We start from the raw sequence: 12,018 nt of genomic DNA on the forward strand, positions 1-12,018 counted from the left end.
TACCGAACCGCGAGGGTTCGATCAAACCCAGTTAAAATTAGGGTTTAAGTTAGTGTTTGGGTTTAAATTAGTGGTTGGGTGTTAGTCTTAGGCGTTAGGATTAGTGTTTAAGTTAGGGTTTGGGTTGGGAGGTGGGGTTAGGGGTTAGGGTTAAGTATTAGGATGAGCCTGAAGGGTCCTGGTGGGGTTAGAGTTTAAGGGTTAGGGTCAGATTTGGGGTTAGGTTTTAGGGTTAGGGGTTAGAGTTAAGGTTTGGGTAGGTTCAGGGTTCAAATTTGTGTTCGGGTTATAGGTTAGGGTTACATTTAGGGTTTACTGTTAGGTTTAAGGGTTAGGGTGAGGGTTAAGGATTTGGGTAAGGATTTAGGTTTAGGGTTATGTGTTAGGGATTAGGATTAGGGGTTAGGGGTTAGGGTTAGGGTTTAGAGTTAGGGTTAGGGTTAGGGTTAGGGTTATTGTTATGGTTAGGGTTAGGGTTAGGGTTAGGGTAAGGGTAAGGGTAAGGGTAAGGGTAAGGGTAAGGGTAGGGGTAGGGGTATGGGTAGTGGTTAGGGTTTATGGTTAGGGTTAGGGGTTCAGTGTTATGGTTAGGGGTGAGGTGTGAGGGTTTAGGGTTAGGGTTTAGGGTTAGGGTTAGGGTTAGGTTTAGGGGTTACATTATGGATTTAAGGTTATGGTTCGGATTTGTGTTTGGATTAGGGGTTAGGGCTAGGTTTTGTTAGGGTTAGTGTTAGGGTTCAGGGTTAAGGTTTACATTAGTGTTCCGGTTGCAGTTTTGGGTTATTGTTAGGGTATAGGGGTTGGGGGTTAGGGTTAGAGAAATGTGTTAGGTTTATGCTTAGGTTTAGGTGTTAGGGGTTAGGGGTTAGGGGTTACGGGTTACGGGTTAGGGGTTAAGGGTTAAGGGTTAAGGGTTAAGGGTTAGGGCTAGGGCTAGGGCTAGGGCTAGGGCTCGGGTTAGGGTTAGGGTTAGGGGTTAGGGTTTAAGTGAGGATTAGGTTTTGGGTTAGGTTTATGATTAGGGTTTAAGGTTTGGGTTTAAGGGTTTAAGTGTTTAGGTTTATGGTTTAGGGTTAGGGTTTGGCTTTACGGTTAGGGGTTAGGGTTTGTGTTTGTGTTTGGGTTTGGGTTTGGGTTTGGGTTTGGGTTTGGGTTTGTGTTTGGGTTTGTGTTTGGGTTTGTGTTTGGGTTTGTGTTTGAGTTTGTGTTTGGGTTTGTGTTTGTGTTTGTGTTTAAGTAAGGATTAGGGTTTGGGTTAGGTTTATGTTTAGGGTTTAAGGGTTTAAGTGTTTAGGTTTAGGTTTAGGGTTTAGGGTTAGGGTTAGGGTTTCAGGTGAGGGGTTAGGGTTTTGTGTTAGGGTTTTGTGTTAGGGTTAGGTTTAGGCTTTACTGTTAGGTTTAAGGGTTAGAGTGAGGGTTTAGGATTAGGGTTCAGGATTTTGGTAAGGATTTAGGTTTAGGGTTACGTGTTAGCAAACCCCTAACACGTAATCTAAATCCTGAGGGTTAGGGTTTAGAGTTAGGGTTAGGGTAGGCGTAGGGGTATGGGTAGGGGTAGTGGTTAGGGTTTATGGTTAGGGGTTCAGTGTTATGGTTAGGGGTGAAGTGTGAGGGTTTAGGGTTAGGGGTAAGGTTAGGGTTAGGGTTAGAGTTAGTGTTTTAGTTTTAGGGTTAGGGTAAGGTTTAGGGGTTACATTTTGGATTTAAGGTTATGGTTCGGATTTGTGTTTGGATTAGGGGTTAGGGCTAGGATTTAGGGGTTTAGTTAGGGTTAGTGTTAGGGTTTAGGGTTAGGGTTTACATTAGGGTTTGGGTTCCGGTTTCAGTTTCGGGTCCTTGTTAGGGTATAGGGGTGGGGGTTAGGGTTAGGGAAAGGTGTTAGGCTTATGCTTAGGTTTAGGGGTTAGGGGTTAAGGGTTAGGGGTTAGGGGTTATGGGTTAGGGGTTAGGGGTTAGGGGTTAGGGGTTAGGGGTTAGGGGTTAGGGGTTAGGGCTAGGGCTAGGGATAGGGCTAGGGCTAGGGCTAGGGCTAGGGCTTGGGCTTGGTCTTGGGCTTGGTTTAGGGTTAGGGTTAGGGATTAGGGTTAGGGTTCGGGGTTAGTGTTAAGGTTAGAGGTTAGTGTTAGGGTCTGATTTAAATTCGGCTTTGGGTTAGGGTTTGGAGTTAGGTTTTAGTGTTAGGGGTTTGGGTTTAGGCTTAAGGGTTAGTGTCAGGGTTTGGGTTAGGGTTTAAGTCAGGGTTAGGGTTTGGGTTAGGTTTAGGGTTAGGGTTTAAGGTTTAAGGTTTGAGTTCAAGGGTTTAGGTTTAGGGTTTGGGTTTACGGTTAGGGGTTAGGGTTTGTGTTTGGGTTTAAGCAAGGGTTTTGGCTAGGGTTTAGATATTAGGGTTTAGGGTTAGGTTAGGGTAAGGGTTAGCATTAGGGTTAGGGGTTAGAGTTAAGGTTTGGGTAGGTTCAGGCTTTAAATTTGTGTTCGGGTTATAGGTTAGGGTTAGCCTTGGCGTTAGGGTTACAGTTAGGGTTACATTTAAGGTTACAGTTGGGGTTTAGGGTTAGGGGTTAGCGTTTTGTGTTAGGGTTAGGTTTAGGATTAGGGGTTAGGGGTTAGCATTTTGTGTTAGGGTTAGGTTTAGGATTAGGGGTTAGGGGTTAGGGTAAGGGTAAGGGTAAGGGTAAGGGTAAGGGTAGGGGTATGGGTATGGGTATGGGTATGGGAATGGGTATGGGTATGGGTATGGGTAGGGGTAGTGGTTAGGTTTTATGGTTAGGGTTAGGGGTTCTGTGTTATGGTTAGGGGTGAGGCATGAGGGTTTATGGTTAGGGTTAGAGTTAGTGGTTTAGTTTAGGGTTAGGTTTAGGGGTTACATTTTGGATTTAAGGTTATGGTTCGGATTTGTGTTTGGATTAGGGGTTAGGGCTAGGATTTAGGGGTTTAGTTTGGGTTATTGTTAGGGTTTAGGGTTTACATTAGGGTTTGGGTCCTGGTTCAGTTTAGGGTAAGTGTTAGGGGATATGGGTTGGGGGTTAGGGTTAGGGTAAAGTGTTAGGCGTTAGGGGCTATGGGCTAGGGCTTAAGGGTTAAAGGTTAGGGGTTAGGGGTTAGGGGTTAGGGGTTAGGGGTTAGGAGTTAGGAGTTAGGAGTTAGGGCTAGGGCTAGGGCAAGGGTCAGGGTCAGGGTTACCGTTACGGTTTGGGGTTAGGGATTAGGGTTAGGGTTCGGGGTTAGTGTTAAGGTTAGGGGTTAGTGTTAGGGTTTGGAGTTAGATTTTAGGGTTAGGGGTTCGGGTTTAGGCTTAAGCGTTACTGTTAGGGTTTGGGTTAGGGTTTAAATCAGCGTAAGGGTTTGGGTTTGGGTTAGGTTTAGGGTTTAAAGTTTAAGGATTTAGGTTACGGTGATGGTTTGTGTTTGGGTTAGGATTAGGTTTTAGAGTTCAGGCTTCAGGATTTAGGGGTTAGGCGTTAGGCGTTAGGCGTTTGGCATTAGGCGTTAGGGGTTAGGGTTAGGTGTTAGGTTTAGGGTCTAGGGGTTGGGTTAGGGTTAGTGTTTGGAGTTAGGGTTAGGGCTAGAGTATAGGGCTAGCAGTAGGGATTAGGTTTACGGTTACGGTTAGGGTTCGTGTTTGGGTTAAGGTTCAGGTTGGTTAGGGTTTAGGGATAGTGTTAGGGTTAGGGTTATAGTACTGGTTTAGTGTTTGGGTTAGGATTTAGGGTTAGGGTTCAGGTTTTGGTTCAGGTTTCGGTTAAGGGTTAAGTTTTAGGGTTTAGGGTTAGGTTAGGGTTAGCATTAGGGTTAGGGGTTAGAGTTTAGGTTTGGGTAGGTTCAGAGTCAGGGTTACAGTTAGGGTTACAGTTAGGGTTAGGGGTATGGGCAGGGGTAGTCGTTAGGGGGTAGTGGTTAGTGGGTAGTGGTTAGGGTTTATGGTTAGGGTTAGGAGTTCAGTGTTATGGTTATGAGTGAGGTGTGAGGGTTTAGGGTTAGGGTTAGAGTTAGTGGTTTAGTTTAGGGTTTAGGGTTAGAGTTAGGTTTAGGGGTTACATTTTGGATTTAAGAATATGGTTCGTATTTGTGTTTGAATTAGGGGTTAGGGCTAGGATTTAGGGGTTTAGTTAGGGTTAGTATTATGGTTTAGGGTTAGCGTTTACATTAGGGTTCGGGTTCCGGTTTCAGTTTTGGGTTATTGTTAGGTTTAGGGGTTAGGGGTTAAGGGTTAGGGCTATGGTTAGGGTTTGGATTAGGGTTTAAATCAGGGTTAGGGTTTGAGTTAGGTTTAGGGTTTGAGTTAGGTTTAGGGTTAGGGTTTAAGGATTGGGTTTAAGGGTTTAGTTTAAGGGTTTATGGTTAGGGTTAGGCTAACCCTATCCCTAACCGTTAGGGTTAGGGGTTAGGGATTAGGGGTTAGGGTTCAGGGTTAGTGTTAAGGTTAGGGGTTAGTGTTAGGGTTTGGATTTAAATTCGGCTTTGGGTTAGAGTTTGGAGTTAGGTTTTAGTGTTAGGGGTTCGGGTTTAGGCTTAAGGGTTAGTGTTAGGGTTTGGGTTAGGGTTTAAGTCAGGGTTAGGGTTTGGGTTAGGTTTAGGGTTAGGGTTTAAGGTTTGGGTTTAAGGGTTTAGGTTTAGGGTTTCGTTTTAGGGTTTGGGTTTACGGTTAGGGGTTAGGGTTTGTGGTTGGGTTTAAGTAAGGGTTTTGGGTAGGGTTTAGGTATCAGGCTTTAGGGTTTAGGGTTAGGTTAGCGTAAGGGTTAGCATTAGGGTTAGGGGTTAGAGTTAAGGTTTGGGTAGGTTCAGGGTTTAAATTTGTGTTCGGGTTATGGGTAGGGGTAGTGGTTAGGGTTTATGGTTAGGGTTGGGGGTTCGGTGTTATGTTAGGGGTGAGGCATGAGGGTTTAGGGTTACGGTTAGGTTTAGGAGTTCCATTTTGGATTTAAGGTTATGGTTCGGATTTGTGTTTGGATTAAGGGTTAGGGCTAGGATTTAGGGGTTTAGTTAGGGTTAGTGTTAGGGTTTATGGTTAGGGTTTACATTAGGGTTTGGGTCCTGGTTCCGTTTAGGGTAAGTGTTGGGGTATAGGGGTTTGGGGTTAGGATTAGGTTAAGGGTTCGAGGTTAGTGTTGAGGTTAGGGGTTAGCGTTAGGGTTTGGATTTACATTTGGGTTTGGGTTAGGCTTTGGAGTTAGATTTCAGTGTTAGGGGTTCGGGTTTAGGCTTCAGGGTTAGTGTTCGGGTTTGGATTAGGGTTTAAATCAGGGTTAGGGTTTGCGGTTTAGAGTTTAGGGTTTGAGGGTGAGGTTTAGGGTTACGGTTAGAGTTAAGGTTTTAGGGTGTTAAGGGTTTAGGGTTAGCCTTAGGGTTAGGGTTTAGTTAGGGTTTAGGGTTAGGGCTTAGGATTTTGTGTTAGGGTTAGGTTTAGGGTTTAGGGTTAGGGACTAGGGTTAGGGTTCAGGGTTAGTGTTAAGGTTAGGGGTTAGTGTTAGGGTTTGGGTTTAAATTAGGGTTTGGGTCCTGGTTCAGTTTAGGGTGTTAGGGATAGGGGTTGGGGTTAGGGTAAGGTGTTAGGTTTATGCTTAGGTTTAGGGGTTAGGGGTTAGAGGGTAGGGGGTAGGGTTTAGGGTTTATGGTTAGGGGTTCACTGTTATGGTTAGGGGTGACGTGTGAGGGTTTAGGGTTAGGGTTAGGGGTAGGGTTAGGGTTAGGGTTAGTGTTTTAGTTTTGGGGTTAGGTTAAGGTTTAGGGGTTACATTTTGGATTTAAGTGTTATGGTTCGGATTTGTGTTTGGATTAGGGGTTAGGGCTAGGATTTAGGGGTTTAGTTAGGGTTAGTGTTTAGGGTTTAGGGTTAGGGTTTACATTAGGGTTTGGGTTTCCGGTTTCAGTTTAGGGTCCTTGTTAGGGTATAGGGATAGGGGTTAGGGGTAGGGAAAGGTGTTAGGCTTTTATGTTTAGGGTTAGGGTTAGCGGGTTAAGGGTTAGGGTTAGGGGTTAGGGTTAGGGCTAGGGGTAGGTTCAGGGTCTTGGGTGAGGGTTCGGGTTAGGGGTCGGGGGTAGTGTTAAGGTTTATGGTTAGGGTTAGGGTTCGGTGTTATGTTAGGGGTGAGGGTTAGGGTTTAGAGTTAGGTTTTAGGTTAGGGGTTTGGGTTTAGGATTTAAGGGTTATGGTTCGGGGTTTGTCTTAGGGTTTTAAGGGTTAGGGTTTGGTTTAGGGGTTTAGGGTTAGGGTTTAAGTGTTAGGGTTTAGGGTTTAGGTTTACATTAGGGTTTGGGTTTCCTGGTTAGGGTTTAGGGTTAGTGTTGGGGTATAGGGGTTTGGGGTTAGGATTAGGTTAAGGGGTTTGGGGTTAGGATTAGGTTAAGGTTCGAGTTAGTGTTGAGGTTAGGGTTAGCGTTAGGGTTTGGATTTACATTTGGTTCGAGGTTGGTGTTGAGGTTAGGGGTTAGCGTTAGGGTTTGGATTTACATTTGGGTTTGGGTTAGGCTTTGGAGTTAGATTTCAGTGTTAGGGGTTCGGGTTTAGGCTTCAGGGTTAGTGTTCGGGTTTGGGTTAGGGTTTAAATCAGGGTTAGGGTTTGCGGTTTAGAGTTTAGGGTTCGGTTAGGGTGAGGGTGAGCATTAGGGTTACGGTTAGAGTTAAGGTTTGGGTAGGTTTGTGTTCGGGTCATAGGTTAGGGTTAGCCTTAGGGTTAGGGTTTCAGTTAGGGTTTAGGATGAGGGCTTAGGATTTTGTGTTAGGGTTAGGTTTAGGGTTTAGGGTTAGGGACTAGGGTTAGGGTTCAGGGTTAGTGTTAAGGTTAGGGGTTAGTGTTAGGGTTTGGGTTTACATTAGGGTTTGGGTCCTGGTTCAGTTTAGGGTGTTAGGGGATAGGGGTTGGGGGTTAGGGTAAGGTGTTAGGTTTATGCTTAGGTTTAGGGGTTAGGGGTTAGAGGGAAGGGGGTAGGGTTTAGGGTTTATGGTTAGGGGTTCACTGTTATGGTTAGGGGTGACGTGTGAGGGTTTAGGGTTAGGGTTAGGGGTAGGGTTAGGGTTAGGGTTAGTGTTTTAGTTTTGGGGTTAGGTTAAGGTTTAGGGGTTACATTTTGGATTTAAGGTTATGGTTCGGATTTGTGTTTGGATTAGGGGTTAGGGCTAGGATTTAGGGGTTTAGTTAGGGTTAGTGTTAGGGTTTAGGGTTAGGGTTTACATTAGGGTTTGGGATCCGGTTTCAGTTTCGGGTCCTTGTTAGGGTATAGGGATAGGGGTTAGGGTTAGGGAAATGTGTTAGGCTTATGCTTAGGTTTAGGGGTTAGGGGTTAAGGGTTAAGGGTTAGGGGTTAGGGGTTAGGGCTAGGGCTAGGGCTTGGTCTTGGGTGAGGGTTAGGGTTAGGGTTCGGGGTTAGTGTTAAGGTTAGAGGTTAGTGTTAGGGTTCTGATTTAAATTCGGCTTTGGGTTAGGGTTTGGAGTTAGGTTTTAGTGTTAGGGGTTTGGGTTTAGGCTTAAGGGTTAGTGTCAGGGTTTGGGTTAGGGTTTAAGTCAGGGTTAGGGTTTGGTTTAGGTATAGGGTTTAAGGTTTAAGGTTTGGGTTTAAGGGTTTAGGTTTAAGGGTTTGGGTTTACGGTTAGGGGTTAGGGTTTGTGTTTGGGCTTAAGTAAGGGTTTTGGCTAGGGTTTAGGTATTAGGGTTTAGGGTTAGGTTAGGGTAAGGGTTAGCATTAGGGTTAGGGGTTAGAGTTAATGTTTGGTTAGGTCCAGGCTTTAAATTTGTGTTCGGGTTATAGGTTAGGGTTAGCCTTAGGGTTAGGGTTACAGTTAGGGTTACATTTAAGGTTACAGTTGGGGTTTAGGGTTAGGGGTTAGCGTTTTGTGTTATGGTTAGGTTTAGGATTAGGGGTTAGGGGTTAGGGTAAGGGTAAGGGTAAGGGTAAGGGTAGGGGTAGTGGTTAGGGTTAGGAGTTCAGTGTTATGGTTATGGGTGAGGTGTAAGGGTTTAGGGTTAGGGTTAGAGTTAGTGGTTTAGTTTAGGGTTTAGGGTTAGAGTTAGGTTTAGGGGTTACATTTTGGATTTAAGAATATGGTTCGTATTTGTGTTTGGATTAGGGGTTAGGGCTAGGATTTAGGTTTAGGTTTAGTTAGGGTTAGGGTTAGCGTTTACATTAGGGTTTGGGTTCAGGTTTCAGTTTCGGGTTATTGTTAGGTTTAGGGGTTAGGGGTTAGGGGTTAAGGGTTAGGGCTAGGGTTAGGGTTAGGGTTAGGGTTAGGGGTTAGGGGTTAGGGATGAGGGTTAGGGTTCGGGGTTAGTGTTAAGGTTAGGGGTTAGTGTTAGGATTTAAATTCGGCTTTGGGTTAGGGTTTGGAGTTAGGTTTTAGTGTTAGGGGTTTGGATTTAGGCTTAAGGGTTAGTGTTAGGGTTTGGATTAGGGTTTAAGTCAGGGTTAGGGTTTGAGTTAGGTTTAGGGTTAGGATTTAAGGTTTGGGTTTAAGGGTTTAGTTTAAGGGTTTATGGTTAGGATTAGGCTAACCCTATCCCTAACCGTTAGGGTTAGGGGTTAGGGATTAGGGGTCAGGGTTCGGGGGTAGTGTTAAGGTTAGGGGTTAGTGTTAGGGTTTGGATTTAAATTTGGCTTTGGGTTAGGGTTTGGAGTTAGGTTTTAGTGTTAGGGGTTCGGGTTTAGGCTTAAGGGTTAGTGTTAGGGTTTGGGTTAGGGTTTAAATCAGGGTTAGGGTTTGGGTTAGGTTTAGGGTTAGGGTTTAAGTCAAAGTCAAAGTCAAAGTCAAAGTCAGCTTTATTGTCAAATATGCTAATATGCATGACATACAGCACAGATGAAATTAAGGTTTAAGGTTTAAGGTTTGGGTTTAAGGGTTTATGTTTAGGGTTTAGTTTTAGGGTTTGGGTTTACGGTTAGGGGTTAGGGTTTGTGGTTGGGTTTAAGTAAGGGTTTTGGCTAGGGTTTAGGTATTAGGCTTTAGGGTTTAGGGTTAGGTTAGCGTAAGGGTTAGCATTGGGGTTAGGGGTTAGAGTTAAGGTTTGGGTAGGTTCAGGGTTTAAATTTGTGTTCGGGTTACAGTTAGGGTTACAGTTAGGGTTACAGTTAGGGTTGAGGGTGCGGGGTTAGGGTTTTGTGTTAGGGTTAGGTTTAGGGTTTACAGTTCGGTTTAAGGTTTAGGGTGAGGGTTTAGGGTTTAGGGTTTAGGGTTAGGGTTAAGGATTTGGGTAAGGATTTAGGTTTACGGTTACGCGTTAGGGGGTAGGGGTTATGGGTTAAAGGTTAGGGTTTAGAGTTAGGGTTATGGTTATGGTTATGGTTATGGTTATGGTTATGGTTAGGGTTAGGGTTAGTGTTAGTGTTAGGGTAGGTGTAGGTGTAGGTGTAGGTGTAGGTGTAGGTGTAGGGGTAGGGGTAGGGGTAGTGGTTAGGGTTTATGGTTAGGGGTTCAGTGTTATGGTTAGGGGTGAGGTGTGAGGGTTTAGGTTTAGGGTTAGGGTTAGGGTTAGGGTTAGTGGTTTAGTTTAGGGTTTAGGGTTAAGGTTAGGGTTAGGGGTTACATTTTGGATTTAAGGTTATGGTTCAGATTTGTGTTTGGATTAGAGGTTATGGCTAGGGTTAGGGTTAGGGTTATTGTTAGGGTATATGGGTTGGGGGTTAGGGTTAGGGCTCAGGAGTACCTAACACACCCACTCACCCTGGTGACTCGGTGGCAAATGGAGAATTAGGAGCAACCCTGCTTGGAAACTCAGCATGTGAGGCATATTTGAGACAACAATGTGTGAAGGGGAAGAGTGAGCGCTTGGAGGGAGTCCCTGAAGAGATATCTTTTTCTGGTTGTTCATGACAACTTCTGGCAGAAATAATTTAATGCAGTAGTTAAAATGTGATAAATCCTAAATGAAGACAAATGTTGCCTTTCTTCGTTGTACTAAATTCATCCTGTCTACTTGATATCTAATTTAAAGCAGATTATTTACTTACAGTGTAGGTGTTCAAATACCTGACATGTTTCGGCATCTACTTATGTTGCCTTTCTTGTTCCCCTTTCTGTCTTTAAACAAAATGTAGCATGTTAATCATGTCTATTGAATGTGAGGTGGCATTTTTTTAAGCACATTGTGTTGTCCAGTTTAGGTCCATCCACGATCAATGCTGTGAATGGCTTGAATAAACTCCAATGTCTGTGAATCCGGAAAGGAGAAGAGGTTCAACTCCAATGTCTGTGAATCCGGAAAGGAGAAGAGGTTCAATATGTCTGGTCAACATCTGAAAGAAGTGTCATGGGCTTGAGGTCAGAGTTTCATCCAATTCTTCCAAGTGTGTTGTTATGTCATGTGTTTTGCCTTCCTCAAAATGTTTTATAGCATTTCTCACAATTGCACTGTTCGCGGTATGCTTATGAGGATGTTAGATTTCTTTTAATCCTTTGAGTGACAGCGTTTACTACAGTGTGCACGAAAGGGATCGTTTGTATATATTTATCGGTCTAATGAGATTTCAGTCTCGACATGTTGCCATATAATGGGCTTCACAATCAATAGTGCTGTGCTGTATTATGCTTCTGGATTTCTATAACTGTTCGGACTGTTTCTTGATGCCCTCACATTTCATCATCATCCTTCCAAGCGCAACTTGCTGGCCCCATGCTGATGTCATCACTTTTCTGCCTTCAAATTAGTGGGTCAGAGAAATCATTGTTCAAATAGCAAAACATGTTTGTTGTAATCATGTCTGTTGTAATCTAATATGTGTAATAATCTTAATAAGTGATGTGTATGATGTATTGTACTTACTTACTTACTTACTTACTGACTTACTTTGACTGAGCATGAAACATTTTGATTGTTGTTGTGGCTTCTAATCTGTCCGCTTTAGTGTTTTGCCAATCAGACGGGCAAGGCTGGCAGAGTCAACCAACCTGCCCTTTCTCCCAAACAAGACGTCTCTTTTTGTCTCAGCTGTTTATCCCCATCTTTTGAAATAGAGGACAGCGGGCCAAGACGCTCGGCGACAGAGTGGCGCCTGCGGAAACGAGAAGTGAATGACCCACGGTAGTAACCTACTGAGCCGCATGGCATCTAAAATTCTTTAGCTGTCTTTTTTTTTGAAACACGTGTCAGCACACGGTGAATTGAAAAGGGCTTTTGTCTCACATCCAGACTGCTTTCAGGCAAAGCTCTTTTTAAAGTGGAGCTCAAGTCAAAAACATTCTTGACAAAATATTCTATATGCCTCTATTAGTCCAAACGCGGTATGCTGATGATTATTGCATTTGTGAAAAATGTCAATTTTGCAGAAATGCCATGATTGGTCATTTTGGAACATTTTCAGTAGACACCAAGTGGCAATACTGTACAGGGAAAAATGTACGCACCTTCATTTGGGTAAAAACAGGAGGAGTTATCGGCTAAATCAATATTCCAGCACAAAATATTCATTAGAATACAGCACTTCGACTTATGGGGGTGCATAGAATATATTCTGGTCACAGGATGACCTGATGTAAACCCCACCAGCTTTTCATTGTTAGTATTTTTATGATTTGACTTGCTTCCACCCAATATGTTACTCTGCCCTGGTAAGCTTGGCACAGGCCACACCACGACTTTTAAATGCCTTTACTGGCAATCAATTTTCTCTTTTCGAGAAGGATTCCAACTGTGTTTGACTGACACCCCATTTATTTACTCTCTGTTCTCGTCCATTTCCGAGATGATTGATACGTGGAGCAGATGGAATTGCCAATTCAAATCACTTTGGCTTCACATTCAATTGCCTATTTTATAATTAGTTGTTTGGGCCTTTGGGGGTGCTGGGGTTGTTGAAGAAATACAGAAATGAAAATACACGTTATGATGGAAAAACACAATGCGACATGTAGTCAGGTGTTTCACCGACAGAGGAAAGGAGGAGAGAGAACATTAGCAACAATAATTTGAATTAGCACAAAATGTTCAGGCTCTGCAATTAGCAGAAGACTGTTGATCGCGAAGTCCAATCATGCTGTGATATTTTATTGTGAAAGTCTTGACCGGATGTTGCGCGTTTTTTTTAATCACTTGA

The sequence above is a fragment of the Hippocampus bargibanti genome, linkage group LG02, assembly GCF_051943395.1.
Source record: "Hippocampus bargibanti isolate YZ-2025 linkage group LG02, ASM5194339v1, whole genome shotgun sequence".
Lineage (NCBI taxonomy): Eukaryota > Metazoa > Chordata > Actinopteri > Syngnathiformes > Syngnathidae > Hippocampus > Hippocampus bargibanti.